This window comes from Alligator mississippiensis, chromosome 1, assembly GCF_030867095.1.
Source record: "Alligator mississippiensis isolate rAllMis1 chromosome 1, rAllMis1, whole genome shotgun sequence".
Classification (NCBI taxonomy): domain Eukaryota; kingdom Metazoa; phylum Chordata; order Crocodylia; family Alligatoridae; genus Alligator; species Alligator mississippiensis.
Window position 1 is genome coordinate 173286554 of NC_081824.1, and position 26044 is coordinate 173312597.

General features: G+C 45.6%; 2 long non-coding RNA genes across 3 annotated transcripts in view; one reads left to right on the forward strand and one right to left on the reverse strand.

Annotated features, from left to right (window-relative positions):
- Nucleotides 1–13699, forward strand: part of LOC109282132 (uncharacterized) — a 123726-nt gene extending 110027 nt beyond the window's left edge. For both annotated transcript variants that reach the window (XR_002089010.2, XR_009456471.1), the window contains exons 4-5: nucleotides 10213–10412; nucleotides 11123–13699. This is a non-coding gene — a long non-coding RNA (uncharacterized LOC109282132). The remainder of the gene's footprint in view (nucleotides 1–10212; nucleotides 10413–11122) is intronic.
- Nucleotides 1–26044, reverse strand: part of LOC132244726 (uncharacterized) — a 54196-nt gene that overhangs the window by 9524 nt on the left and 18628 nt on the right. The window lies entirely within an intron of this gene.

Genomic DNA, 26044 nt, shown 5'->3' on the forward strand with positions numbered 1-26044 from the left:
GGGGCCAATAACCACTTTGAGCCCAGCTTGGGGCCAGGCTGGACAGTGACTGATGGCACCTGAGAATGGGTGAAGCCAAAGCTTGAGAAAGCCACTGCAAGTTGTAGCTAAGCCGGGCCAGAGGAGTGAGGATCAGGAACAGGAGCCTGAAGTCTGAGAGGGGTTAAACCTAGAGCCTGATAGGGTGAGACTAGGGGTGGAGCCCAGAAGCTGGGTCCAACATAGTGGATCTGAGTTAAGTGGCCCACCAAGAGAAAAGGGGCAGAGGTCAAGAGGTCTGAGGTCCCAACAAGGGAGACTGATTGGATAGGTAACATCTGTGAGGCTTGGACATGGCTAATTGGAGAGATGAGGAAGCCATGAAATTGCACTTAAGATGGCAAGCAGTTAGGTCATAGTACATGAGAAGATGAAACCTTGCTAAGGGATCCCTGAGGTAGCCTCCCTTTTACAAGTACATATTTATACCAAGACGTGACAGGAGAGCAGAAGAGGAAGATGCTCAAAGGATAGGGTGAAACAGGGGCATCATGGCCACCCCAGAGAGCCAGTTGGCAAGGGTTCTCTTCCACCTCCTTCCCACCCCCACTTTCTCCTGTCCTCCCCTGGGTTACCTTTCTAATCTAGCAGCTGCCATCACATTGATGAGAAGCTTCACTGTCTGCAAAGGTTATATGGTATTGGGGAGTCTTGCTTTCCACCTATCAGGCTGCTCTGATCTGATATACCATGACACTAAGACCTAGCTCAGCTTGTCATACCTGCAACATGTCATGTCAGAAATGTCACGTCAAAATCCAAATCTAGACACGGGGGTTAATTGGATTACAGAGACAAGCGACTTACTTTTTGGGGACAGCCTCAAGAGTCCATGTTTCAGAACTGTCTTGGGCAGGTAAAATATGAATAATGAGAAATAAGCTGCTATAGGGAAAAAAACAATTGAGATGGGCAAAATAAAGCAGAAAAGAGAGAAATCAAGAGAGAGAAGTGAGAAACATAAAATTCTTCATCTGCATACTCTAATTCAGGCACTGTCTCTTTTATTGTATCTCTAAACTGTCTTTTTCTTCCCATTGTCTCCCCACATTAGCTGCATTAGTAGGAACATTGCTAGCAGATTGAGATAAATGATTATTCTTGTCTATCTGGCACTGGTGAGGCCACATCTGGAGTACTGTGTCCAGTTTTGGGCCCCCCACTGCAGAAAAGATATAGACAAATTGGAGAGAGTCCAATGGAGGGCAATGAAAATGGTGAGGGGACTGTGGCACATGACTTATAAGGAGAGGCTGAGAGAACTGGGCTGATTTAGTTTAGAGAAGAGAAGACTGATGGGGGTGGGATTTAATAGCAGCCTTCAACTACCTGAAGCGGGGTCCTAAGAGGATGGAGCTGGACTGTTCTCAGTGTTGGCAGATGACAGAACAAGGAGCAACGGTATCAGGTTGCATCAAGGGAAGTTTAGGTTACATTAAGAAAAAAAACTCTTTTATGGGGAAGGTAGTAAAGCACTGGAACAGGTTACCCAGAGAGGTTGTGGAAGCGTCATCCTTGGAGGTTTTTAAGACCTAGGTAGACAAAGCCTTGGTTGGGATGATGTAGTTGAGGATGGTCCTGCTTTGAGCAGGGGTTGGACTAAATGAACTCATAAGGTCCCTTCCAACCCTAATTTTCTATGATTCTGATTCTAAAACACAATCATCTTTGTGTTAACCCTCTGGACTGCCTTCCATCTTTCCCTTCTCCCCCCCATTTAATGCATTCAGGTTAAAGACTGATAACATGACTTTCAAGTAGCAAATAAGCAGAAAATCCAGAAGTAGAACTCAGAAGATCCTTGCTTAGACCAGTGAATTAGGAGTTCTGAAGGAGCATGTGTCATGGGATGAAGAATAGATTATTTGACAAAATTTCAATTTATTCACCCTGAGAATGAACAAGTCCCTTGGTAGTTAGGAAAGGGTGATATTCACTGCTTTGCAGAGTCAGCACAGTACTTTGTGCTACTCTAGCCCTAATCAAACTCTCATAATTGGGCTATATGTATGGGCATACTTTTTACATAGATTTTGACCAAAGACAACATTCTCCCAAAGAACTAACACCTCAGATGTCTTACAACTGATGTCTTACAGCCATGGCAAGCTCCAGTGAATGCAGAAGTAATGTGGTAAACCAATTGTCTTGACTTCTTCCTGCCTTGGGAGTCAAGGGCAGCCCGTGACAAAATAAATTCAAAGCTATTTTCTTGTGACTTTTTCCTTTCCATTTTCTAACAGCCTCAATCTAATACCACATCTTTTTCTCAAAATCAGTTTCTTAGACACCTCAGCCATCAGTGAGTCACCAGGGAAGGATTCAAAGAGCAAACAAGTAGGTGGAAGCAACTAATCACTGGAAAAGCAACTTTATCAGTTTGAATTATCCACAGCTAAAAATGTGAATAATTTAGGTTAATACATATTGGTTGGAAATGAAGGTCTCTCTGTCTGACTTCTTTCATAGCCTTTTAGGTTAGGGTTCAGCGTACACGTGAGAGAGGGACTGATTGGATTTGCTATAACCTGGGCTAACATAACATCCTCACTGCTTGGTTACCAGGCACCCAGCCCTCAGGTAAAAGCATAAAAGCAAGTACTAAAAATCAAACACATCAAGAAAAGGCAGGTGGGATTTGTGCAAGCTTTTCTCTTGCAGACATACAGATCAAGCAAATAAACACCTGAATCCTGATTTGCATGTTGTTTGGTAGCTTGATCAGCGAGTCAGAGCCACCGTCCAGAAACTATAATGTGGTTTACTGAAAGCAAGTCAGACAACCTTTTGCTAGGGAAAGCTACTGCTGACTGTCCCAAGTAGCAAATATATTGTGAGCAGTAGCATACCATGTGGTGGGCAAGGGGGACATGCATCCCAGGTGCTGCCAAAAGGGAGTGACACCAGAAGGATGGGGGAATGGGAGGGGAGGTGCCTCACCCCAGGGCTACTGCTTGTCTGCTTGCCATCTTTCTCTATGACACACATTGTGGATGCAGGCAATGTATGTCATAGAGTGTAAGGCATTTTGGGAATCAGTTTTGTAGAGCAGCAGAGAAGTTTGCTGCTGCTGCTGGCAGGGAGAATTGACCCGCATTTTTGCCACTGAATTTAGCTTTTTTTTTTTGTCTTCTGAATATGAGCTTCACTGTCAAAAAAAGGGGTGAAAGTTTCTCTCTAGCAGTGGCAAACTCTGGTGTCAGTCTAGAGAACTATGATTCTCAGAACATCTTGCACTCTGTCTGGCTCTTTGATCTCTCAGGTTCTTGTGCGTGCAATCAAGAAGGTAGGAATGGGCAAAGGAAGGGTGACAGGTAGCTGCCCTGGGTGCATTTCTTCCATGCTATTTCTCTGTGCATTCTGCCCTTCTCCCAAGTAACTTCCTGAACATGTAAATGTAACCAGATGTGTTCCAGACATGGCCTCCCCCAACACAATGACTTTCAGTCCTGACCTGTACCATCTCAGTTATTTTTGTTCTTTGATTTCACATACCTGCTATTTTTATCCTGACCTGGAACATGGTTAGCTATTCCAGATTCCTCCCTCCTTTGGTATAGCTCTGTCAAAACATAGCCTGGATACAAAGCTTTGATTATACCCATAGTGAGGTCTCCACACTGCATTGGACAGAGTGAGATTGCAAAGACTTTCCTAATACCTGCTGTCTGTTACAGTTGAGAGAAAGATGGCGGGGACCAAAATCGCTAAAATTTATATGGGAGCTCCTCAAGGCTATACTGCATGGTTGAATCATATTTTAGAACAAACCCTGCAGATATTTTTCTTAAGTTTGCTGCAATTTCGAAATAAGGGGTGTGTACAGAAGCTGTTTTTTTTCACCATTTAAAGCACTTTATTGTCATGACTTAACAGAAGTGCCCAGCTTAACAGCACTTTAAAAATGGGTCCAGCACTTTAAATTAACCCTTGTTAAATTAGGTATTAAATTTGAAGCAATCTATTTTATAGCACTTTAGCAACCTACAGTTATTTAAATAACTTGTGTATGATAATCAGATTTCTGGCCATTGGAAAAGCCTCAGGAGGTTGTGGAGCACCCCCTGTCTCCTAGCCTGGAAAGTGCAGAGAGGCTCAGATGTCCCCACACCAAACAGTGCACTTGTGTCATGTTTAGGAGCACTATAACTTTATAGTGCTATAAAAAGCGCTCTAAATTACAGCACTGCAAAATGTTCATTGAGCACTTCTGTACACAGCCAAGAACCTTGTCATTCAGCCCTGCAGCTTTTGGCTTTGCTATAACCAAATACTGTCTTATGGGGGGTGGGGGGGGGGGGGCAGCCATCTGGGTAAATTAGATTATCTCTTTCAGATAGGGCACATCCCTAGCTGGAGATCACACATGACACACTTTAAAGCAGAAGGAAATATTTTTCCAGGAATTTGGGGAAAGGGAATGGTCATAATCATGCTTAAAATGAAAAGCAAAGTTGCATTATTTATGTACATCAGCCAATGACCATAGTTTTTCACATAAAACACACAAATGTTTTCTCTACCCCAGCAGGAGAAAATTCAGGTGCACTAAGCCCCCCAGCCAGCTGATGTCATCACATGCAAGATTGATGAGAGGTCAGTCTGAGCCCAAACCTAGTGCACAGCTTCAGATCCAGCATGTGTCCCCAGCTCTGATGCACTGGATTAGGTCTGGGTATAGCTCCCAGTACAGCTCCCAGTGGAGCTCTGGGTCAGTCTGGTGTATGGGGTTGGACCTAGTATGCAGCCCCAGCACATGGCTCTGATGCACCAGATGTCATTGGTATACAAAGTCAGTCCACAGATAAACCTAATGAATGGCCCTAGACCCACAGACTCAGGTATATACCCATATTCCAAGGCAAGACCCTGGGGCTTTCCAAAAACAAGGCAAATGTTATATTAAGGGGCGTGCTATGTGCAAAAAATACTGTACAACAGCATGTAATTCTTGCAGTGTTCTCTTTTATGCTGCCACCTGCTGGCTGGGCATGATAACTAGTCACACTGACCATGAATCAAGTTAGTTGCAAAGTTAGTTGTTCAATAAGTTCCAAGATCACAGAGCCAGCTGCATGGATGGCTGACTTAGTATACCTCATCATTTACTTCCCCAATGACACTTTACAAGCATGTATTAGACACTGTAGTTTCTGGGCTGTGACTTGGATTGTAAAGCACTGCCCAAATTCAAATGAGGTTTTTAATGCAAAGCCCGGCTTTAATTATAGTTATATATATACATATATAGCCATTTATATTTATTTATTTATTTGTTACACCTAATAGATGGAGTGAAATATCCCCAATCTGCTACTGATTTCCAATGAGGAGCAGTCAGTTGAATCAGATGAGAACAATTTGCCAGCTGTTGTAGAGTGATAAATATTAGTCCCCAAATGTCATGTTTCTTTGCATGCTTCCCTGGAAGGAGCTGTCAGTAGTTTCATCTGGTGGCTGGTTCTAAAACCTAGTCAACAGTGGGGCTCCCCTGGGGACATGGCACCTGTGAACAACAATTAAGCGGTCCATCTACAGAGCATGCCCAGAGGAATGCAATAGGACAGGTTATCAAGCCAGGCCTCCAAGTCACATCAGTCACTTTTCTTTGGTTTGCAACAGAGAAATTCCCATGACTTCTTAGCCAGTGTGGATATAGTAGAGGGAAAATATTCAGGGTAGGTGAGAGAAGGAGAAAAAGAAGACCCTGTGCTGTATGAGAAATGAGGCTCTTATTTATTTCTCCTGCCATGAACCAGCGATTTAAGCAGTCCACCAGGCAGACAGGATAAAAGATGACTTGAGGGGTGTGACAGCAGCTTCATAATTGCTTATCAATCATTCCAAAAAATACTATTCAATGTCTGATGAAAGTCTTTTTAAGTTTGTTCCTTAATTTATTGCAGTTTTCAGCTTGATGCTGTGGGAGAGCTGTAATAATACACACTTCTCTTCCATAAGCTCTGTTCCATTCTGTCTAGAATCTTGCAATGTACTGAAAGCATCTTTGTCACAAGGTTAAATAATCTAAGTAAGTTGTCTGTACAGATATCTCCCTCACATACACACTTCTTTTTTAGCCTGGCTGTCTCGTATGTGAATTTGCACCTACAATGGAAGCACGTTCCCTGCTGTTTCTACAGCCCTTCTGCACTTGTAAAGTTGGACTTCAGAGGTGTAACATGATGCCTGAGTGCCCTGGGTGGCAGTGCTGCACAAAGCAGTGGAACGGTGATGGCTGGCCTGACAGGGCAGCCATTTATATTTTTCACCCCCCTCTCCTCTGCCCTTCCCAGGTTTGATAGCTGGAGGTGATGCCCCAGCTACTCCAGTTTGTTATGCGAATGTGGGATTTACAGGCCTCCTGGGATTCTGCCCATTCACAACCTTGTCTTTGCAGGTTCTTAGTATGTATGGTATGGCCAAAAGGGGAAAGACAGTGTGTTGTCAGCTGTGGCAGGCCCTAGCCATACTACTGCCACCTAATGCTTGACATTGGGTGCTGTGCAATTAATGGGTGCATCTACATGAGATGATTACTGTGCAGTAGAATAATTAGCTGTGCAGTTAATGTTTCAGTGTTTACACGTGCACTCCTATTAAGCTGCAGTAAATTAATTTACTCTACACCAGGGTAGTACTTGTAAAAATAAGCACTATCCTGCTGCAGAGAAAAAAAAGTCCATAGCAGCTCATGTACAGACACTCTCCTGGATGGCTGGGGCATGAGGGTGCTTCAATGCAGGGGGTGCTTACCCATTAGCCCCACTCTGAAGCACTCTTATGCCCCAGACAGCCCCTCTGCAGCATGTTGAGACAGGGGGAGCAGCCCCAGGCTGGCAGGCTGCCCCCCGCCCCCAAGGTTCCCTGCCAGCTGGGGCCGCTCTGACCCAACTCAACATGCTGCGGTCCTAGGCTCATGTTCAAATGGCAATAAACTCCAGGGTTTATTGTTTTGTATTAATTGCATGTGTAGATGCACGCAATGTGGAGCAATAAACTCTGGAGCAGGTTGAGCCAGAGTAAACTACTCCCAGTGCAGTGTCTATATGAGCGCCTGGGGTGGGGTGGGGGTCAGTCCCAGGCTCTGGGTGATGGTGTCATGTGGTGGAAGGGGTGCCTGGAGCATTAGGGTGCTAAAAGCATGGAGCCATGTAGCTAGGAGGCAGGCAGGAGTCTGGCCCCCGGCTAGCTGGTCTGACAGGGTGCAAATTTATGCCTGCAGTCAGTGCTTACACTTGCATTTAATCGCAGTAAAGTACCCCAGTGTAAGATAGTATTGTCCTTGACAGTACAATCTCACTGCAGCATTAATTAGTTTACTGTTGCTTAATGCTATTTCGTATGTAGACAGTGATACTTTACTTCGCAGCTAATTAGTCTACCCTGAAGCTCAGTACATGTGTAGATGTGGCCACTATGGATGAAACAATCTGTACAAATCATTGCAAAAAGCTTTCACTTTTTTTGCTTTAAGGCACAAATAAATCAGCCCATTGGCTCTCAGGAGAATCATCATCTGGCTGATCTTCTCTTTTTATGAACAGTTCTTCACCAATCCTGGTGAAAACATTGACTGATTATTCTTAGAGGCTTTAGCATAATATATCATGTGAAACTGTACTACACCTACAGGAAGGAACAGGCCAAAAAGACTAGAGAGAATGGAACAAAGCATGAAGAGAGCTGATGAGTCAGGAAACTATTCTCTCCAGACTCCAGAAAACCCAGCTGTGGACTAATTAAATACAAGAGTTTCACTATTTCCTGTTTATACCCAGGTGGAAGTTTGATTCCCTGTTTACCTAAATGATTCGATTTTCTTAACCAATCCATAGAGCTTTCAGGACACAAACATATCTCAAATGACCTTTAAAAACAACTGTTTTTAAATTAAGGGAGAAAGAGACAAGGCCCAGAATAGCAGAGCATTCATTTCAGAGGGAAGCATTCACCATCCCCTATTCCCATCATTGGTTATTATCTCCTTTGTGCATAATGCAAGAAATAGGGACCTGCTGCTCAATTAGGGCCAGATATTTAAAGATCCTTAGGCACTCGGGGGGGATTTTCAACAATTCTTAAGGAGCCTAATTCCCATTGAAATCAGGGGTTAGATGCCTTGGTACTTTTAAAAATCCCATCAGGTGATGTAAGGCTTCATAGTACTCCCCTCCCCTTCTCTCACCTCTTCCAGCAGTGAACACAGTTAAACTGCAATGGAGCATCTAGCCTAGGGAACACCAACATATAGACATTTTTTTTCTTTAAAGTGCACTGCATCTTACAATTCTTCTTATTAGAGCCACATAGGACTTCAGACTTTTCTTGTCCCCTGTGAGGTGGCTTACAGAGGTCTAACAAACATGGAGAAAACCAGCAGCATTTGTCTGCTGCTCAATGTAAGGTATATACAGCTCTCTGCATAAAATCGCTTATGGCAAAGCCGGACTTTCTATTTATTACCCAATTATCTTCATGTCTGACTGAGATCAGCTACTGAATAAAAGGCAGATGGTTAAAATTAAATCTAACCAAAACTAAAGTGATACTGGTGGGAAGATGTTGGCGACCTGGTTACCATGATAGCATCCTTCCCTGTTGACAGTCTGCTGTTCAGTAGTTAAGTCAGTTTATAGCTTTGGAATTTTTCTGGATTCTTCTTTGGTTCTTAACACTCAAACATGCCCTGGTGCCACAGATGCCCTCTTCCATCTGTGACTGGCAAAGAGGCTGCATCCCTTGCTGTCTGGCTACCATGCTACACATTTGTCTGACTACCAGGCTGAAAGGCAGGAGACCATTCTACTTTGGAATCAGCGAGCAGACAGAACATCCCAACTTGTCCAGAACTGGACAGCTCCTCTCTAGAGCAGTGCCCGTAGCCAAGACTATTTCTCTAGTACTTTGTTCGTTACACTGGAGGCCCACAGGATACCAGGATCTGCAAGATCCTCGCTAGCATTAGGCCAAGCAGCTGAAAAAATCACCTCTCATTTAGGGATAGCTACCTACCTCTCATAACATTCACATTCTACTAGAACGATGAAATCTTTAATCTCATAATCATCCTCCAGCCAAATGCCCCAGGCAACCTGTTTTGAGGTTGGCAAAACTTTGGTTCCCTTTGCTTCCCCTCCTCCCTGCATCCCCAATTCCTGACTTTCAGATTTCCTTGAGGACCTTGGATAAATCATTTTATTTCTCTGTGCTTCAGTTCCATGTCTGTGAAATAAGCATAATGTTTTTCCTTTTTTTTACTCGGCCTTGTCTATATTGATTAGAAGCCTTCCCAATTGATAGGCTATAGCTCAAAAGTTATGGGCTAGATTCAATAATTACTGGATAAAATTCATGTGTTATGCAGGGAGTCAGATAGGTGACCATAGTGATCCCTTGTAGCCTTAACAATGGGGGACTCAGAAGTTCCTGGCTAGCTTTGTGTTTGTTTTACCAGACCACATTACTTTTGCTTTCTATAAAGATGTTTGGATAAAAAACATGAATTTTTTCATGCCTAGTTAAAACTTGCAGCGCTCCCCTAGTGTTAGATGGAACATTGAGTGGGGTCTTTGCCACTAGACACAAGCTCACAAGTCTTCATTTTTTTAAAAATCTGAGCTTTGATGGATTTAAAAAAAATAGGAACAGGTGAAGGTGCTATTGAGACTTCGATATTAAAAGTTGTTGCAGGATTAGAAAAAGCCTAGTGATCTTTAAAGCTAATATGTTCACCAAGTCCGGGCTCTGTAGAATAACCTTTTTCTCATTAAATGTACTATATTAATGAAATAGATTTATAAAGGGCACCTGCTCGGGCCTCTTTGGCAATAAATTGTTAAAGAGAGTCAGACCTTCCAGCTAAAAAAATCACACTTGGTAGTTAATTAAGGAGCATTAATAGGACTCTTATTAATCGGAGGTGATAGTATCACCCTAGAAGCTTCTTTTGCAATGGTCCCATATTGCAGTTTCAGAGAGCAGTTAAGCAGCCTCCAATGTAAGTATAGCCTAAGATAACAGCATTAACAAGGGACACATTAATATATAGCACATTGATGTCTTTTCTTTAATAGTCATATTTTGCTGGGGGAGTTAGGAAGGAGAAACTTTTTTAATGTTTGACCTAAAGGGAAAGAATGTATTTAAAGTGGATTCTTCAAATCTTTTCAGATGAGGCTCCAGGAAAGTCCTATATAACCAGATTTATTGATTGATTAAGAGCTAGAAGATTGATCTTCTCAGCAAGAAATGGAGCAGCTGGAAAGAAATAGTATGTCTCCAAAGCGATCACTATTGCTGCAGGATGTCTATCTCTGTGCTGCGACCCTAATGGTGTGAAGAAGTCTACAGAGTCTGTGATGCTGGCTCAGGTTTGTTCTCTGATCTTTCTGAGGTTTCCCAATCCCTGCCTATGATCCAGAGGATATCACCATATTTTACTGCATACCAAACAACCCCACCCCACAAGTAAGACATGCAGCTTGTTTTTAGAAGGCAGAATGAAGAAAAAAAGGTATTTTTTCCAAAGTCATGGAAGTAGCTGTGAGAAGGTTAAACCTCTAGCTTTTGGCTGAATAACAAGGGAAGGGTTGAGCAACCATTCCAATGTCCTCAATGTCTCTGTTCTGGCTTAACACACACCTCCCAATTTTGGATGGCTATTTTTAGGGGGAAGTGTGTGAGGTATGCAAGTAAATTTGGGGATTTGAAAATAAATCATGAAAACCTTCCTCCATACTGTCAAATATACATAAACAGATTCCCTGCTACTTTCTTTAGCTCTCCCAGAGAACCTGCTCTAGCAACCCCTTTCCCTGATTCTTCCCAGTGAATCCTTGCACCCAAGGAACTAAGGACTGGGGAGAGGAACTGTTTACAGAAATCCTGCTCCTTTAGTAAAGGATACCAGGCAATCCTGGGTACTCAGTAACTGGTGGCTCCTCTGCCCTCAGTAGCAGCTCACTCAGCAAAAATTCTTCTGCCAGTCATCCTCTCAGAAGCAATTGTCCTGGTACCAGCTGCTTCAGAAGTGGACCTTCTCCGTGCAGCCCTCAGTTACTTGCTCTCCCTTTTTTTACAGGTATCCCGGCCTAGAGTTGCAGCTGTCCAATCGTGTGCATATGTTCTGCAGCCTTCAGCTCCAAGCCTGCACAGCCTACTGCAAATCCACATCCCAATGGTGCAAACACCCTGATGAGGCATGCAAGCCCTGAGCAAACCCTTCAGCACCTTTACAAAAAAAATTCCAGTTTCTGCTATAAACTAAATTTCAAGCTGTGCTAGCTGTAGAGAAAAAGTAGAAAACTTGAGCATTAAAAACTTAAAATCAGAAGGCAAATTAGGATGATTTTTATAATTTTTGAGATGTATTATTTTTAAACCACTTTCATGCTTTCTGTGATCCTGACTCAAGATTTTGAAAACTTGCAGTTAGTAATAACAATCAAGAGCTTGATTTAGCAGTCTGATATCACCTGTTTAAATTAGGCTGTCAGCTACACAAAATCTATGCTTGAGTCAGTTAGTCTAAGGTGCCACCATGCCATGCTTTGTGCCTGGTTTCACACTAAAATATCTAGCTATCATTGTCCTTTCAGTTACTTTATTTATGGTTCATTCAGCCATATTCCTAAGTTTTTGTCCCAGACTTCTCCAACTGCTGCTTCCTAGGTTCTTCATAACTTCCGTTCTTATAAAACAATAATCTCTCTCTAGCTGAGAGGAAGGCAACTCATTTTATGCCAGGTATTGGGCCAGCTGCTTGTCACTTCACCTTGGAGATTGTATGCTCCAGGTGATACTTTACTTGAGGGCTCCTTATCTCAGTTCTGTGTGAGTTTAGAAAGGGGTCCCCCTCCCGTCACCACCGGTCTTTTGTATAGTTCTTTCTGGCTCAAGACCAATAGCTTCCCTGCCTCAATTGTTTATGGAAGATCTTTGGGTGGATGCCACTTTATGATGTCATCTGTGTAGCATGAACTGAACTAATGTAGCTAATGTTAACATAGAGTGTAATAATAGTAAAATATAACCATGTTAGTCTTGTCCTGTAAGCAACTTGAAAACTCCATTTTGTATCCTTCTGCTTGACGTAAGTGAATGAACTCTGCATGGCCTTTATGTACAAGTGTGTGTGAAAGGGTGAATGGTGAGAGAATGGCATAGAGACAGGAGAAAAAAAAATTAACTGTTTATGTAAGCAACAAGGCATCAAATTTAAGTTATCATTCAGTAAACTAATTAATGAATGGCTGAAGAATCCCTTTGAAGCTTACGGGCACAGAGAAAATAACAGAAGAAGAAATTCTGCCAGACGGGCAACAAGAACACTCCAAGGCTAAGATAGCTGAAGACAAAAGAAGAACAACCACAAAAACAGAAGCTGGGTATGAAAAAATCCCAAAGCCCTGAAACAAAGGATGTCAATCCCTATAAAACAGGCTTGTCCAACATATGGCCTGCCATTTTCTTAGGCCCAAGGTGCTGCGATGAGAAACAAAAGTAAACACTGCTTGCTTTCGTTCCCACCCCTTGTCCCTCCCCCAGCCCCACAGCAGCTTCCTAATGGCTGCTGAAGGGCTGGGGAAGGGACAAGGTTCCCACATGCACCGCATCAAATTGACGTTGCCGACATGGTATGGCTCCTCCCCTCCCCCTTCATTTCACAGTGTCTCTTCCTAGCCCCACCCCTCCCTTCCTCATTTGCATACCAGCCCCGCCCTGCGCTGGTCCCCACCGGCCGCATGGGCTGGAGCAGGTCTCAGTGCAGCAGGCGGGCGGGTGTGGGGGGCATGGATGCCAGCTCGGAGGGATGCTGTGGCTGGGCCCACGGGAGATGTTGCTGCCACTGCTGCTGTGGCTGTGGCTATCAGGTCGGGAAGCTGGCACCGCTCCCACCTCCCCGCATCCCCCTGCGCATGCAGACATTGCACTGGGGATAGTGAGTCATGGGCCCCAGGGAGGGAAGGAGCCCTGTCAGTCGGGCTCGGGCTCAGGCTGCCCCTGGGGAGTGGGAGCAGGGGGTTGTCCCTGCATGTCCCATACCTCCCTGTAGGATCCCTGCGTGTCCTCCTGGCTGCTGAGCCCAGGCGCGCAGGTGTGGGAGCATCATTGAGGCCACCCAGGTGGCAGGGAGGACACAGAGGGGTCAGGTGGCGCCCCTTGACCCCTGTACCCCCAGGCCGTACAAGCACCTGCTCCTGCTGGTGCACTGGGTGATAAAAAGTTCATGATCCATGCTCACAATCAAAAAGGTTGGACACCCCTGCTATAAAAGAACACTTTGAAAATGCCAAGTTGGGTGAGTCCCTTTCTCTACTGCAGTTTCATCGGAGCACAGATGCATCTGTTCACCCGCTCCAGCTGTTATCTTTAAATCTGCTATCTTCAAATCATCATCAATTGCTCAATAAACCTGAGTTAGCCACCCTGGGCTGATATTGAGCAACTATTGCTGGTAACTATATCTGGTGTATGTGTGGATGAAATGGTTGTTTTGTGTATGTGTATGCCTCTGTGTAATGATGTGTATGATGATTTGTGTGTGTTTGTATGAATGGTGTGCCCGAACCTCTATGTCTAACTCATGTAATCAATAAACATGGCACCTTGCCTTATTCCCCTTTATAAAGTCTCACTCATGATTTGAGCAATTGGCAATTTGTGTAACATGTTTTAGGACAAGCCATTGATAGGTGGAACTGGGCTTAAACTGCTTTTAAAGGCCAACTCATCATGTAATAGATTTTATTTCACTATTTATTAGTTTTTGCCATTAGGAATACTGCTAAGCACATAATTTATAGTAAATACATTGATCCATTTTATTTGCCTGTATTTTTCTTCAAAGGATGTCTATGAACACATAGAGATCTTTTTTCAAATTCAGTCATTTTTGGATTTGATCATATTTTCCCCTTATTTTGCTTATTCTGTGGTTGCTATCTGAAATTCAAGCCAGGAGCTGTGTTGTTTACTTTGTTTGATAACTTAATTCCCATGGCATTGTTTCCATTCCTCAGTCAACGAAATGTAACTCAAGTTCCTAATGTCAATCCATTCAAAAAAAGCATTTTAAAAATGCATGTCTTATATATTTGACTATTGGAGATAAAATATGTATTTATATGAAATATTTATTTTAGTGAAACTCAGTCACACAATATGTTTATGGAAATGAAAACAAAAAAGGCCATGAACTCAGATGAATTGCCATGAACTCAGATGAATTGCATTACTAAGAACATTTAAGTACTTATGTCTATACCTGTGATGTCACTTGCCTTAAAATCCTCAGGCACTTCAGCTTATGCCAAGGAAGTTTTCATGAGCACCTAAAGATCTGGTTCTTCAGAATGGGATATAGAACTCAGATATTCCCCCTCCCCTCTTTCAAGCTGAAAAGCCTAATCACTAGGCTAGGGAGCCAATCTCTCTCTCTCCCCATTGGTGTTTAATTATTTTATATACAAGTTCAACAAGAGGGAGTGAAGGGATGCTAATCAAGTAGTTAGGCCATTCTCCTGAAATCTAAGAGATTTAGTTTAACTCCCCTGCAGCCGAGGTAGGTCTTGATTTGATGTTTTCCATGTTCTGGGTGATTTCTTTAATCACTAGGCCACCTCCTATAGTTGGCTTTTATTTGGGTATAGACATGATCAGACTACATCTACTTCATCAGGACCTGCAAGGAAATGTATATGTTGTGCATTCTGATAGAGTTTATGCAGGAGACAAGCACCGGTCAGCTCAGTGCTATCAGGACTAAGGTGGTTGCGTACATGACCAGCAGCAGAAGCTGAGGTAGCTAAGGGAATTTATCAGCAGAAGCTTTGGCTCAGAGGGATTTTACGCCTGGGGGACCAGGTAGAGGTTTTGGAAATACGAGTGGTGCCTAACTCGCTCCAGACATTGTACTGGGGAATGCTGGGCACCTAAGGTGAGATGGTAAATTCTGTGAGGAGGCAGGGTACTTAAAGAATGCTGAAATGCTCCAAACTGAAAGAGCTAAGTCCCCTTTGTGAATCTTGAAATTCTCTCATAAAAAATAATAATCCAACCCCACCCCTCTACCAGGATCCTCTTATGTCCCTTCCACCATTTGTAGCCACTGTAGTTCCATGAGATACAGTAGTATAGAAAGGTTCATTGGCAAATGTGGGAGGTAATGTTCCATCACCTCCCATATTCCCCAATTGTTTTATAATAAAAAAAAAAGCATTACAATGCGTCACGCTATTATATTGTCATGTTTTCACTGGCGCTATCATTGCACAGTCCATAAATTCTTACAATAAAAAAAAAAGCACTAAGCTGTCTACATGTAAAATTCAATGTGTTGCCTTCCGTTTCATCGCAATTAGCAGCAGCTAAATGGTTGGAGCCAATTCCGCTTCTTTATTTGTACTGCCTGTCTAATAGCCTGATTTACATCAATTGCACCAGCACAGAATCTTAGTTAATTGAGCCTTCAGTAGCTAAATGGCACCTCATTGTCCCAGCAAAATAAACACGTGTTTATGAGCTTTTACGTAAAACTGTAGAAGCCCTGAACGAGGTGCTAGTGCATCAAGCTGGGAAGCTGTTTCTTATTCCAGCCCACCCCCCCAAACACACACATACACACAGCACTTATTCTTTCACTGGGGAAACACCTGCATCTTCCAAGGTGACGGTAAAGGCATGAACACCACATGTGGTCCTGCTGTTCCTGACTGCTGATTGGGCCATAACAAACCTGTTCATCAGGCAGTCTTTCTGTATTGCAGAACAGAAAACTCGCCTTTCTGTTACAAGAATTCATTCTAAGAGGCTGTGCTGTTTTATCACAAAGGTTTAGGCATGGAGTGAAATTCCCCATTTTTATGTTCCACTTAAATCCTGTCTAAACCCTGAAGGAACTGAGATATTGCTTCCCAGCTTGAAAAAACCCTGCCCATATTGCAGTCAATGGCAAACTTCCCTTGACTTCAAGAAAGCCTGGACTTCAGCAATGGTACCTGGAGGATCCAGACAGGAAATAAATATTGCTGAGGTCCTTTGCCAACCCTTTGCAGACAGAAAATTTTACTCATATTGAACAAGATGTCTATATGTAACAAACCTATACATTATTACCACCACTTATTACTACAGTAATGCCTAGAGTCCTTGGCTGTGCCTGAGCCCTATTGTGCCAGGCGCTTAGCATTGCCATCCCCCAGGCATTTCAGAACCATGAGTCAGGGGTCTAAAAATAATGAGACTGTCTTAAAAATAATAAGATATTAAATAATATAATAATACATTTGAAGATGATGTGCTCTTCTGGTTTCAGCTTTCAGATTGAACTTAGGTCACATTTTTTTTACTTTTATTCTGTAAATGCAAGGGCTAGAAAAGAAATAGGCCTTTTGGAAGTGGAGGCTAAGATTCTCTTGTATTTAAAAAATACCAGGGGCTGTGGGCTACAAGGTAAATACCAAATATTATGAGACTTTCAAAATAATCACTCCAGTGGGAGCTGGATGAAAATGTACTAAATACCAATTCTAAAAGAAGAATTTTTAACAGGTGCTTAAATAAACCAGGGGTGAACCATCTACAGCACTGATGGTTTATGGCTTGGACAGCTGGTGTAACCGAATTCAAAGCAGACCTTAATCAGAACTGTTGGCTGCCCTGGAATCTGTTGCTATAGCTGGAGCTAAATCGAGAAGCTGCTTTCCCGGCAACCAATCAGGAGATCCAGAGAGTGCCTAGCTGGATCGGTTGGCTTAGGATTTCCAGTCAAAGCCTCAGGCAAGTATAGTCCACTAGACCAGAGGTTCTCAAACTGTGGTCTGCGGACCACCACTGGTCCACAAGCTCCATTCAGGTGGTCCGCAGAAAGGTTGTGGAACAATCAAGAATATCTGTACTTGTAAGGTAAGACTACTGATATTAAAATATGAGTTGTGTGCTTTGATTTCTAAAACAAAAAAAAGTTTATTAAGTGGTCCACTGGGACCCTCAGCAGTTTTCAAGTGGTCCATGAAAAAAAAAAAGTTTGAGAACCACTGCACTAGACAGTTAGCCCAGAGGCTGGGCTGCCTATTAGGGCCCATGACACCACATCCCCTCTCTTTGGGCAGTGGGCAAGTCTGTGTCCTAGGATCCCACAATAAAGACACATGTTGTGTTGACAGGATCACTCCCATTCATCTGGGGTAGGGAGGTGGTGCCACCCCATCATTGATCAGGAGTAGCGGCAGTGGGATGGGGACCCAGAGAAGGTAGCAAGTACCTTTTCTCTTCCTCCACTCCAAGAGGCAACAGTTGATTTAACTGCCAGGTCCACAAAGGTATGATACTCTGAGGGTGGCTCCACAAACATTAGTTTGTCTTTTACCTCTTCTGGAAGACCCCACCAAAACTGGAAATGCTGAGCTGCCTTGTTCTAGTGGGTATCTGCTGCTTTGCATGAGAAAAGTGACATGTAAGCAGTGGCAGTACCCTGCAATGATCTTTTGAGGTCCCTTCTAGCCCTTAATTTCTATGGTTCTATGATTCAACGTGAGCTAGGAAGCTAAGAGCTAACGCTTAGAGCAGAATCTAGGAGGGAGCAGCAGAGCAGTCATAAATTGGGTAAAACCCTAATGAGAAGACACTTCCTGTTCCATTTCAGGATATTATATGTGGGAAGTGGAGGGTCAGCAGACCTTAGCTGGCCATATTGGTGACAGGGAGTGGGCAGAGAGCTAGGTCCTGTTGGAGGCTTCAGGACAGCCTTGATCAGCCTGGGGGATCAATGGTAGGATGGTAGGCTGGGATGAGTGCTTGTACTAGCTAGGCTGAGGTCACAGGTTTAGGGCTGCAGCCTGATGTTTGCCTAGGTGAGAACTATTTAGCTTACTGATTTTGCAGAGAGTGATGGCAGCATTGGGAGGCAGAGGTTAAGCTAAAGAAAGTGGACTTAGGATGAGAAGCTGATGCCATCCTAGCACACCTAGCAAGATGTCACGCTTTTGAGGCTTTTTGCATTGCGGGTGTAGGCTTGCAATATCCCATGGTTATTGAGGCTAGCCTATATTTGTGAAGGACCTCAAGAGATTTTCCGCTATATACCTACTGGGAGTCTTTAAGAGAAGGCTGGATAGGCATCTGGCTGGGGTCATCTGACCCCAGCACTCTTTCCTACCTAGGCAGGAGGTCAGACTCGATGATCTGTTGAGGTCCCTTCCGACCCAAGCATCTATGAATCTATGAAACAGGGGCAAATATGGTCAGAAAAGCAATGTTCTTGTGTCATATAGTGGTCAGGCAGGAACATGCTGACCTTCAGCAGTTGGGACCTGAGAGACACTTTCCTAGGATGTTCTCGCGCTTATGATTTCATTCCTTTTAAACTACTTCCCTTAGCTTTGCTTATGCAAACATGGCCTAACTTAAATGTAACAAACCCAAAGGCCTACTAAAGCTATGAATGCAAGCTAAAATAATTCAAACTTAACACAAAGATCTACAGGGTTGAATGGTCAATTGCTGGAAATAATGGGAAGAAATTTTAGGATGACTATCCAGAGAATGCATTTACAATGAGACCAATAACATTAGATTTTTCAGCTTATAGAAATGTAGGCCCTTTAAAATTTGCTGGACTAAAACACTAGAAAATGTATTATAATGATCAATTCTGTACTACTGCAGAGAGACAGACCAAACAACTTAGTCAGCCTTTTCTGTCCTTAAATTTTGTAATTCTATGAAGCAACACAGCAGGAGGGAAGAGGAGGAAGAAAAAGTTCTATAAACAAAATAGGAGATGGCCTCTGTTAAAGAGAAACCTGCACATGTGGAAATGCTGGAAGGGACTGAGGACAAACTGTAAAGTCTTCCGATGAGTGAAGGTAGTAGGCAGGGAAGAAAGGCAAATATGAAGCTGGAGTGAATATGCTGTAGTTAAAGGGATTAAAATGAACTGGAAAACCTGTTCCAAATTAATCAGACCCAGACTTCCTGAGAAGGACTGCTGGAATATACAATGGCCATGTCTACACGAATGGTGGACTGCACAGTTGTTATTGAGTAGTCATTTAGTATTTGCATAAGCAAGTTATGGCGCAGTACCATCACCAAACAGTTTGTTCCAGATGCTACCGTGCAGTAGCAATGAGCTATTGCACAGTAGCTTGTTACTACTGTGCAGTATTGTCATCGCACAGTTAGTGCCTGGCAATGTTACTGTGCTGTAGCGTCTCATGTAGACACACCCAATATACAGCATCTTCAAACAATACCCCAGACATAGTTGACTCATAAGTATAAAAATTATCATTATTTCAATCTCTCTGACAACATTTGGAACTGAAGACTCACCCATTGTTTAGGGCCACAAAAGTAAGTTAAGGAAAATGGAAAAAGCAAAGTAAATAATCTCTGCACCTTGAATGGGGGAGCAGTTTAAGGTACTTCCCTTGTCAAAAGCGATGCAGTTTGGTGAAAAATGTGTAGGACGACGACATTTTCAGTGCAAATCCAAGGAAGCAAATGAAATTTTGTATAGCAGAAAAATAAAAGACTTGCAAAAGATTTCAATATCAAAGCAAAACTGCATGCTCAGTACTTTTTATATCTTGAGGGAGTGCTTAATAAATGGGTAGCCATCTGCTGGGCATGAACATTAATGGAAGTTGCATAGTTAAAATCCAGCACAATTGTTTTAATATTCTACAGGTCATTGCCAGGTCAGGAAATAATGATTATATGAAGTCGATCCACAGTATTCTCTACACACAATAATGTTTGTCTAATTAGGTTTCTTCTGTATTTCCTACTTTTTGCTTACGAGGGATCTGTAAGAAATTAAAAAATGAATGGAAGTTACTACAGTTTGTTTTTAAACTTTACAATGCTGTTGAGAGTAGGATGTGCATACTAGCTGAGGACTTGTCTAATTTATAACTCAGGTAGGGTAGCCATTCGTGATTCTTTTCACTTAACCCATGATGTCACTGCTCAGCCTTGGAAAGGTAAAAAGATAATGTGTCTAAAGTTTCCACTTGTCCCGTTTTCACTCAGTAATGGAGGCCTTTGTCTGGAGCCTGGTTGCCATTTGATCTGGACACACTGGGCATATCTACACATGCATTTATGTCATATTAAATTTACTATGCAGTAATTGGGAATAGGCCAGTGTCTACACATGCAGGCGACCTGGAACTAGATTTAGTCCCAAGTCAGAGCAGCCTGTCATGTGCCCCTGTGGCCACTAGGGGGAGCTCTAGCCTTTGGCCACATGGCTGTCAGCACCTGACAGCCATGCTGAAACCAGAGGCAGCTGCCAGCATGTAGCAGCCATCTTAAAGGATCATCCCTGCCCACACAGCCCTGCTGAGCCCCTCTTCTGCCTGGGAGCTGTGCGCCAAGCACAGGGGCAGCATGCAGCAGCTTCCTCCCTGCCCACCCTGCCTCCCCACGCCACCCCTGCCCCTGGTAACGAGTGGCCTGTGCTGCTGCTGGCAAAGGTGCTGGCCCTGGTGGCCCCACCACATCTGCTCCCACCCAGGCCCCAAGGCAGCTGTGCACCTATCACACGTGCCCCAGGGCACTGTCTGTGGGAGGCTCTGGCTGATCCTCTCCTCCTGTGCTCCCCCTCCAGCCCACCTGCTCCACTGCCTTCACGCCCCTGACCCCCTGCCCACCTCCAGCACCACTCCAGGACACACACATAGGAAAAACCATACAAACTTTATTAACAGAACAAACCCCCCAATCTTCTTCCCTTCCCCCTTAACAAACACAGCATCCTCCCCACTTCCCTCACACAGTGCCCCTCCACCACCCTCCTCATCCACCAACAATAAAAACACCATTCCCCAAACTTGAAAGACACTTCATGTGTCTGACCCCATCCCTGAGTACACCTGAGAGGGGCTGAGTGGTGGGGATGCCCAGAGGGGACAGCCTGGCAGCAGGCGGTCAGCTCCATAGCTGGAGACAGTTCCCCTGTGGGTCCAGGGGCCAGAGCAAAGTCTGGGGATGCCTATGGCCAGCTAGCACTCCTGAACTTGCTCTAGGGTGTTGCTAGGGGCCTGCTGCAGGATGGTGGGAGGGACCCAGGGATCTACAGTGCTGGGGTAGGGGGCCAGGTGTGGCGGGGCATGGGCAGCTGGTAGGTGACTCTGGGCAGCAAGCTGCTGCTCCAGCAGCATCACACACTGCTGTTCCAGAGCTACCAGCTCAGTACTGTGCTCCACATATGCCTAGAGCTGCGCCTCCTCCTGGGCAGTCTCTTGGGCAAGGTGCTCTGCTCACTATGCCCACTGGTCTGCCATCCAGCCCTCCACCATGACCACTAGCCACCAGAGCAGGTGGGTCCCATCCTGGCTGCACCACTGGTGCAACCAGCACCTCTGGGCAGCTTCAGCAGTGGATGGCAGTGAGCTTGCAGGGGGGGTCCTGTAGCTACCTGTGACCATTCCTGCCCATCCAGATGTTGGCCCTGCAGAGGCAAGAGACAGAAGGCTTTTGTTAGAGTTTGCAACATTTGAGAGATAAGATGCTCTGCTCCAGATGTCCTACGCTGCCTGGTCTCAGATTGCAGGTCAGCCATGTGCGGGTATCCAGGGACCATAGTAAGCTGGCTGGCATAGGCAGTGGAAGGGGGGTGCTAACTAGGGCTGTGCAAAATTTCACCGGCTGTTTCATTTTGATGTTGTTTTGACTCTTTTTGAGCTCAAAACAGTGAAATCAAAATGAAATCAAGGGCTTCGAAACAGCCTTGAAACAAAAGGAGGACAGTCAAAATGTTTCAAAAGTTTCAAAATGTTTTGAGTTTTGAAGCTGAAGCTAGGCTTGCCTGCAGGGAAACAGAAAGTAAGGAGAGGAAGGGGGAAGAGCGGGGAAGGACTGCTGTAATATTGACTATGACTGTTTTGCTGCCTAAGATGATGCTGGTGTTACTGTGCTGCTTACTAAGTTATTACCGGTTGTCATTTAAAGTGGTGGACTGGACTGAGGCTGTAGGGGAGGAGGGGACCTCATTGAGGAACACTACCTTGTTGTGTAGAGGCCCCAGCGCCAGTGAGGGTGTGCCTTAACACACTCACACAACTCACGAGTTTTGCTTGTCAGCAGCTTGAGGTGCAGTTTTCCAGAAACCACTGCACCCATCTCCTTGAAACCTGGCAGGCTTCATGGCCTCAGCAGGGTCTAGCATGCCTTCTGTTTTCACCCTCTGTGCCCTCACACTTATGAGTGACATGAGTTTTGTTTTCAAGACTTTGAGGTAGTTTCCCAGAAACACCTGCATCTATCTCCTTGAAACTTGGCATGCTTAATGCCTTCAGAAGGGGCTACCATACCTGCTGTTTTCATTTAGATCTGCCAAAAAATGACAATGTTATAGGCAGTTTCATGCTTCCCCATTATAGCTTATGGGTGAAACATCGAAATACGTCGAAACAGTGAAACAGTTTCGACGAAACAAAATGGAACAGTGCCTTTGAAATGAAATAAAACTCAAAATGAAACACTGTCCCATTGAAATGGTGAAACGGGAGTCAAAATGAAATGGTTCTGTTTTGCATAGGCCTAGACTTAGCTCCCCCAAATGTGGAGCAGCGGTAGAGCTGAAAGGCAGCCTAACCGCGGGTTTCTGGCAGCTGCAGCAGACGTGGGAAGGGAATGGGGCTGTGGCAGGTGCTACACAGCTGGTGGGGTGTAGGACTGAGCCATGAGTGGCTTTTTTGAGGGGCATGGATCCTGTTGCTATGCACACACCAGGAGGCATGGGGGCATGTGCCCCCAGATCTGCATGGGGCAGGACAGGTTTCTGCTTGCTGCAGGCTGGGCGTGGGTTTGTACCAGGCTTTTTCCAGTGTGGGGCCAGGCTGGATTGTGCTCAAGGTGGGCAGTAGCGACGCTGGGAGAGCGGTATGAGTGGGGGTGCAGCCACCCTAAAATTTGCCATTGTCCAGCTCCCAGCACCACTGCTGCCCCACCCAAGCACAGCACAGCTCCCCACTGGGAAGAGTCCGGTGCTGCCGTGCCCCAGCCCACAGTGACTGGCAACCTGCTTTGCTCCATGCAGACCTGGGGGCACATGTTCCCCATGCCTCCTGGGATGTGTGCAGCAGTGGGAGCTGCCACCCACTCCCTGCACCAGGAACCCCCCAGACAAGCCACTTGTGGCTCTGTTCCATGCCCCGCCAGCTGTGTAGGGCAGGGCCTACATCTCCCCTCCCCCTGGACCTTTCCCTTCCCTCTGTGCCTTCCCACATAGACTTACCTGCTGGGGGGGCAGGCCTAGGCTCAGGTGGGTGCTGCCAAAGCCTCCTGTCCATGAACGACTCATGCCCCTGGCAGCTGGGGGGGCATGGTGGCGGGAGTTCGGCAGTGGTGGGAGTGCAGTGGCGGTAAGCTGGGACACATGGCCCCTGGTGACTGCCTGCAGGTGCCACTCATGGTGTTGGTGGCAGGGGTGACCACGGGCGACCACCCATAGGTGCTGCCAACAGTGTTGGCAGCACCTTTTCATAGGGGTGCACTGCCACACTCAGGGGGTGCACATGCACCCACATGCACCTCCTACACATTGCCAGTGCTTCTGCCCCAGCTTGCTCCCTGGGGGCTGGCTTCAGGCTGTCTGCCTCTTCTGCCCTCTTCCCATGGAAGGCCAGGGAAAGTTTCTGGCAGCACCTGTTGCTGCAGCTTCAGCCCCTGCTGACCCCCCACTCTGCCCCTATAGGCCCACCACTCTGCTATGTTTCTGCTTAGCTCCTGGCACCTGGGCTCAGGGTGTGCAGGGCTCCCAGACAACTGGGGCAAGAGGCTGGATGTGTCCCTGTCCTCCCCACTGAGGGTCTCTCCAGGGAGATGCCTTGGGGCCAGCCCCCTGCCACACCACCACTGCACCCCAAGTGTGCCCCTTCTGCACATACCATGGGCGGTGCATGATGGGCTGCCTAGGCCACTATGTCCTGCTGCTGTTGATCCTATTGGTGTCCTGGGCATACCTGCACTCCTAGATCAGGACCCTGAGATATGATGGCATGGGAGGCAATCCCAGCATGCCCCGCAACCTCTGCTGGAACCTGGAGGGCTATCTGTTACATGTTCCTGCCCCTGGCTGCTAAGGAGGAGATCATTGCCAGGATTGATGCCTTCCTCAGTGCATGAGAGGCCCATGCCCACCCAGCTGCAGGGACACAGCCTGTTCAGTAAAAGTCTGACCTGTGTCCTGCCTCTCTGCATGCTGTGGAGGGGAACCTGGGACCAGGGGAGTGCAGGCAGGCTAGGCAAGGAGGAGGGCTGGAGGCAGGGGAGGGGTGGGGACTGGGGCTGGGAGGGCCTGTCCCAGTGTTGGACTTATGGAGGGCCCACCCCCAGTGCAGGACTTACCATGGGTTCAGGGCTGGAAAGACTGGTGGCTCAGCCCAGGGCTCCCTGTGTCATATGGTGTCTAGTTCCACCCAGTGTCTGTGGCCTCTGGTGGGCTGGAGGCCAGTGCTCAGTGAGGCACTCCCCCAGAAGGAGCTAGTGCTTCTGGTGGCTGGTGGTGGTGTGGCTGGTCCCTTCTTGTGGGTGGTTGTGGGGCAGGGCCGAGGCTGAGGCAGCCACTGGCCAGGGCTCCCTGGGCTGCCAGTGGATGCAGCAGCCAGGGAGGAGTGCAAGGTGGGGTGCTGTTGGCCCAAGGGCCAGCAGCCCTGATGGGATCACAGGGATAGGCAAGGAGGACAGCAAAATGAAGCCCTTTGCAGCACTTACCTGTGGCCAGGCAGCAGCTCTGGAGTGGGACAGACCCAGCAAACATAGCCTATGGGCTGCCCAGGGGGGCACAAAGGGCCTGCCAGCTGCCTGGAGTGTGTGTCCCAAGGCACAAAATGGCTGCAGGCTTTTCTACGCTGCAGCTAGGGGCTGCCAGAGAGAAGCCCAGCCCAGCAGCAGGAGAGGGGACCAGGCAGGAGCCCTCGGGTTGGGCTCTGGCTGTTCCCCCTAGTGGTGGGAAACTCCCACATTACTGAGCAGTAAAGTATCTACATGTGTATTACTGTGCAGTAAAGAATTGGGGATAAAATTGATACCTTCATGATGCAGGTATCACATTTATGCACAAGTTGGCATGAGTTGCCATAGTTACTGCGCAGTATAGGCGCGCACATGTAGATGTGCATCCATACTGCACAGTAATTTAGATTAGTGCACAGTAAATGTGCATGTATAGAGGTGCCCTCTGTGTCTGAGAATTGGACCTCCAGTTCCAGTTTTTATTTTGGTTGAACTGAATCAAAATGCTTCCTTTTGGCTAAGTTAAATATGAGCTGGTATCTCCCTGAGTTGCCAAGGTGCTGCATACTTTGGATGCCTCATATCTTTCATGAGGCATCAGAGTTGCTGCTTTGGTTGAGCTACCAGAAAAATATGAGAGCATGTGACTAAAATGACTATGAGAAAGGTAGTCACTGATTCTTCAGTGGTGCTCAAGGAAAGAGAATAAAAAGTAATTAAAAAGGAAGAGAAAATGTAGAACTGATGGTGTTTCCAAGACAGCTCACTCTGTCTTCATGGTGCAAGGCAGCAACCTGCTGACATACCCTGCCCCACTTCCCTGAGTCTAGCTTTATCCATGTTAGCCCCAAAGCCAGGAGTGGTATAGCTGCATTGATGGAGTACTCAGGCAGGTTGATAAACTCTGCTCAGTGTCATCTGGCACTATATAGATATACTTAATGTGTTACTATAACTTTAAAGAAACCAAACAAACATGAAATGGGGAAATATAGAACAATTCTGAAACTCAGGAGAGATCTTAACTCATTCCTCTGAGTTCTCTTCTCAGTTACTCTGGTGTCCATGAAAACTACCTCCATTATAACCAACAGAAGTTCTGCTGTAAGACTTGAATGAGAGAGGAATTAGCTCCACCAAGTTCCATGAACATGTTTTTGCTTCTCAGTTTTGACCCAGAGCACACCCTTGGAGGCCACTGGAATCTTAGATGATTACCAGGAAAACAAATGACTGGATTTGCTAAATTTACCAA